We start from the raw sequence: 6,000 nt of genomic DNA, 5'->3' as shown, positions 1-6,000 counted from the left end.
TATTACAGTTTGGTCCTTGGTCTTTAAATTTGCACTTATGACAGTTTGGTCCCTAATTTTTAAATTTGCACTTATGACAGTTTGGTCCTTGGTCTTTAAATTTGCACTTATGACAGTTTGGTCCCTGGACTTTAAATTTGCACTTATTACAGTTTGGTCCCTGGTTTTTAAATTTGCACTTATGACAGTTTGGTCCCTGGACTTTAAATTTGCACTTATTACAGTTTGGTCCCTAGTCTTTAAAGTTACACCATATATACAAATTTGACAACAATGCAAATCCATGAAAGAAAAAAAATATATCAAAATATTTATTTATGTCACATAATAACAAAAAAAATCCATCAATTGAACCCTAATTAAGAACATTTGCAACTTAAGCTAACAAAATTATCAAAAATACCAACTAATTGCACGAGCTTTTTTTATGTAGACCCCGAAACTCCCACATCGCCATGCGATTTTGTATTGTTTCCACGTTTCCTAAAATTAATAAAAAATTATTTTCATTGTTAGTATTGTCATTTACTCAAAAAATTAATGGAAATTTAAGTAACCTTTTTAGAGGTGGCTGTTTCACTTTGATTGAAACTTTGAGATGCTGAATTTTTACATGTTTTTTGATGGTGTACATACTCACCACATCGTGGACAATTGTGTCTTCTTTTAGGCTCATCCGATGATTTAATTCTAATTTTTCTTGGTCGTCTAGGTGGGCGTTTGATAATAGGTGGATATATTTTCTCCCCATTTTTTTCCGCCCATTGATCCTGTCCGGGCATCGGAGCAATTTGAAAAGCATATGCAGATTTAAATTTCTCTATAGTGAAATAGGGATCAACATATTTGTCCCAGTTAGCATCCCTTATAAAAGCAATAAAAGCCGCTGTATGTACACATAGTCGACCCTGAACTTGCCACACACAACAACTACATTTTCTTTCATCTAGGCTGACCTCCCAACGTGTTCCCTTGTACTTCACTTCAGCTTGATTCTCACAACTTCTAGTAACTTCATATTCATCCAAGTTCTATATGAAAATTAAAAACATATATATTTTAGATATATGTATTATTGAAGTAAAAACTAAAACAAATATAGTCATTCAACTTAATTATTTAACATGTTTACGTTAGCGATGTCGTTGATATGATTTTTAGCAATAGGAACTAATACGCCATTCCATGTACTCACCAAATTCCTTTTCTTATCAAACCTTTTCATAATCTTTTCCCTAATTGCGTCAAGGAGATCAAGCACAGGTTTATAGCGTAATTTACCAATCCAAGAATTAAATGTTTCTGAAACATTATTAGTGATGTAATCACACTTGGAAGTAGTTCCAAACTTGCTTCTAGTCCAATTTTTTTTGTGATTGGTATTTAGATATGCAATGGCATCTTCATTTTTATCACTAATTTCCTTTAATAACCTATCATGCTTGGTAGGGCGATAGGTTTTCGCAGCAGCCTATATTTTGGTGTTAAAGAAGTCACCACGAAAGTGTTTCTTGAAGTTGCTATATAAGTGCCTTATACACTCTCTATGCTCAACATTAGGATACACATTCATGATGGCTACTTCTAACCCTTTTTGCATGTCCAATGAGATAACAAGACCATTTGGGGTTCCAATTGATTTTTTGAGTGAGTCAAGAAACCATGTCCATGATTGTGTGTTTTCTTATTCAAGCACACAATATGCTATTGGAAAGATAGCATTGTTACCATCAATACCAGTTGCAGTGGCTAGTATACCATTAAACTATCCTTTTAAATGACAAGCATCAAGACCAATATACGGACGACAACCGGCAACAAACCCTCTAGAACAAGCTGCTAAACAAATAAAAAACCTTTTGAAAAGTTTCTTTCCACCAACTTTGTCAAAGTCAATTTCAACAACGCTTCCTTCGTTCCTTTGTAATAGTTATTCTCTAAATCCATCCATCTTCATGAAAGAGTCTTCCCACTTACCATACATGTCAGTATAAGCTTGCTCTTTCCCTCTAAAAACTTTTAGGTACGGCACGTCAATATTGTAAGTTTTCATAATCCAATTTATAAGCTCATATGGAGAGACATCCCCATCAGATTTCAACTTGTCAATTACTACATTAGCAATCCAACCTTGAGTGGCACACTTATTGCCACCTTTGTTGCTTCGAGTGCAAGTATGTACTTCTACCATTTTCTTAACCTAAAAAAAGAATTAAATAAACGCAGATATATTTTTAATATAAAGCATGTTAAATATAACTTAACATATACACTTACTTCAAAGGTAACTTCATCTTGTGTAATAGAAGCATGAATTCTCCACTCACACTCTAGGTTTTCACATTTTGCTATGAATCATGTGGGGTCACTTTTCTGAATGTAGATTAAACTCATTTATGACTGCAAAGTGGTTCAAAGCTCTCCTAAAGTCAACCACATTTTCAAATTTTGAGCCGACTTCCATTCTTATACTATTCTTACTACACGAGTTAACTTCATCATCATCATTCACTATACCGTCTTCATTATCAGAACCGAGATGACTATGATAGCTTTCTTCACTAGGACAAAGGTCTGCATCATACTCATCGTGTGGTTCATCTCTGTTGGCACACGAATGGTTAGCATGAATATTGGAGCCGAGGTTATTCTCTATTGTTACATAAATGGTTACTTGTTTCTCGCTTCCATACATGCTAAGCATAGCCATGAACTTTTCATCATAATCAAGCTCAATAAACGATTTGTCTGGTGCATACTTGTCAACATAAAGAATTGAAAATTTTGGGTTGTTCTTTGATGAATAACGCTTTATCACTTTTTTGTGTAGTTGACTTCACTTGTATAAAGTTGTGTCTATGTGGATACATTTTTGAGAGCCAAAACAATATATTTGCCTACAACTGTTCTTCATTAGCCGAAAGTAACCCCCATATTTTAATTTTAACTTGAACTTGGATGTTGGTATACGCCTGAAATTGAAACTAATTAGAGAAACAATCATACAATTTTGTAAAGGTTTAATAAATTAAAATTAAGATATTCACATAAACATACTCGATCATTGGAGATGTAGCCCTGCTTTCCCATATTGGTTTTGATGTGTCATGAAGGGTAATATATTCTGTTTGAGAATGATCTTCGGACATTGGTTTGTATCACGTCTATAACGACCTAATTTTAAATCGACGATAAGAAAACAGAAATAAAGGTATAACAAATACCAAATGTATGCTTTATAATTCACAAAGAATATTCAATTCAAAAAGAATTCATATTGCACATTAGTTCATTACTTGTAATCAAACATTCAATGACAAAGAAAGCCAAGAAATAATATGCAAAACGGTTTTAATTCAACAATAACAAAAACATATAAAGATAACCTGTTGATTGTAATCACATTCATTTTTCAAATGATATCATCAATTGTAATTACATTTAATGATTAATTGACAAACAAAGCCAACAAACAACCTAATGATTGTACCCGATTAGCCAACAAATAATATCTAACGATATACTAGTAAAAAAAATAGAAAAATAAAAATTATAGATAATTGTATAGGAATTGACAATAAAAATGAGAAAATAAAATTTAATGAGTGATAAACAAGATGTCGCCATCAAAACAAACCCGAAACATTATGCGATAAGGTTTTCTTGGAAAAGGTTTTCTTGGGAAAGAGTTTGAATTTTTATGTTTTCAATTTACATGTTACGATATAAACGAAACTGAATAAATTCTGTTTACAAACATTGTAAATATTAATAATATTTTGTATAAAAAAAATGTACAATTTTTTTAAAAAAATGCATGTTTTATAAAAAAAAAATTACAGATTTTTTAAAAAACTTAAGATTTAAAAAAAAAAACTGCATGTTTTTAAATAAATTGCACTTTTTATACTTTTTTTTTTGCATTTTTTAATAAACAAACTGTACATCTAAAAAAACAGCACGTTTCAGAAAAAAAAAATTGCATATTTTATAAAAAGCTGCACTTTTAAATAAAAAGCTACATGTTTTATAAAAAAAAATTAAAAAGGCAAATTATAACAAAAAACATCAAAGAAGAACATATTTATGAATAAGTTTATGGAAATGGACAAAAAAATGTTTGTGGGTTTAGACTAAAAACAAAGATAAAAATTGATAAACAATATTTATATTATTATATTATAAAAATAACATTATTGTTATTTTTTTATCTAAATAAAAAATAAGTTTAAAATTATGAATATTAGTAAAGTTAGTAATAAAAATATAATTATTAAATAATAAAGTTTTATTGATTAGTTTTAATGAAATAATTATAAAAGTTAGTAAAAAAAATAATTATATTGTAATGATGAATTAAAAAGTATGACAAATAATAATTATATAGTAATGACCTAAAAAAGAAGGCTAGTGGTTTATAAGAGTTATGTCAATAGTAAAACCCTTAAATATAAATTAGTATTTATTTTTTTAATTTAATAGTCTATCAATTTTAACATCTACAAAATTGTTGTCGTCGGTGAAACGATGTTATTTTTAATAAATTAAAAAAAAATGAAACAAAATTTTGCAAGTTTTTGATTAAAATGACAAACATAAGGTTCGACATTCCACACATAAACTCAAAACTGAAAATTATATATATATATATATATATATATATATATATATATATATATATATATATATATATATATATATATATATATATATATATATAACACCCAAATTTTCAAATAATTTTTCACAATTAAAAAAACACACTTTCATTCACAAATATTATAAAAATGTCATTGTATCGCATCTCAATTCGTAAATACACAACCCAAGATCATAATGTGTAAAAACTCATCATGTGTGTACTGATCATGCCGGCGCCTTCCCGCGATCCTCACTGGTACCTGAAACACATAACACAACACTGTAAGGTTAAATGCTTAGTGAGTTTCCTAAAATACCACATACAACACATATTAGCCACTCGAGGCTATAACTCTGTATGACCCTCTGGTCAATGTGTCTCAGTGGGACCCTCCAGTCCCATATCTCTGTGGACCCTCTGGTCCTAACTCTGTTGACCTTTCGGTCCTAACTTTGTAAACTCTGAATCATACATAACACAAATCACATAGAAATCACATCATACAAAAGCATACAAGATACTCTGTCACATAACTCTAATTACCACTCTTTGGTAAAGTATAGTGAGAAGACTCACCTCGGGTAACTCGGTAATCTCAAACTCGGTAAAAATCTAGTCTATCCTCTGCCTAATCATATGCTAGTGGTTTATGAGGGCTATGTCAATAGTAAAACCCTTAAATATAAATTAGTATTTATTTTTTAATTTAATAGTCTATCAATTTTAACATCTACAAAACTATTGTCATCGGTGAAACGATGTTATTTTTAATAAATTTAAAAAAATGAAACAAATTTTTGCAAGTTTTGATTAAAATGCCAAACATAAGGTTCGACATTCCACACCTAAACCCAAAACTGAAAATTATATATATATATATATATATATATATATATATATATATATATATATACACACACACACACACACATATATATATATATATATATATAACACCCAAATTTTCAAATAATTTTTCACAATTTAAAAAAACACACTTTTATTCACAAATATTATAAAAATTTCATTGTATCGCATCTAAATTCATAAAAACACAACCCAAGATCATAATGTGTAAAAACTCCTCATGTGTGTACTGATCATGTCGGCGCCTTCCCACGATCCTCACTGGTACCTGAAACACATAACACAACACTGTAAGCTTAAATGCTTACTGAGTTCCCCAAAATACCACATACAACACATATTAGCCTCTCAAGGCTATAACTCTGTATGACCCTCTGGTCCTAACTCTGTGGATCTTCTGGTCCTAACTCTGTAAACTCTGAATCATACATAGCACAATCACATAGAAATCACATTATACAAAAGCATACAAGATACTCTGTCACATAACT

The sequence above is a fragment of the Lactuca serriola genome, chromosome 8 (assembly GCF_051521515.1).
Source record: "Lactuca serriola cultivar US96UC23 chromosome 8, Lser_US96UC23_V15, whole genome shotgun sequence".
Taxonomy (NCBI): domain Eukaryota; kingdom Viridiplantae; phylum Streptophyta; class Magnoliopsida; order Asterales; family Asteraceae; genus Lactuca; species Lactuca serriola.
This window is presented reverse-complemented; position numbering follows the sequence as displayed.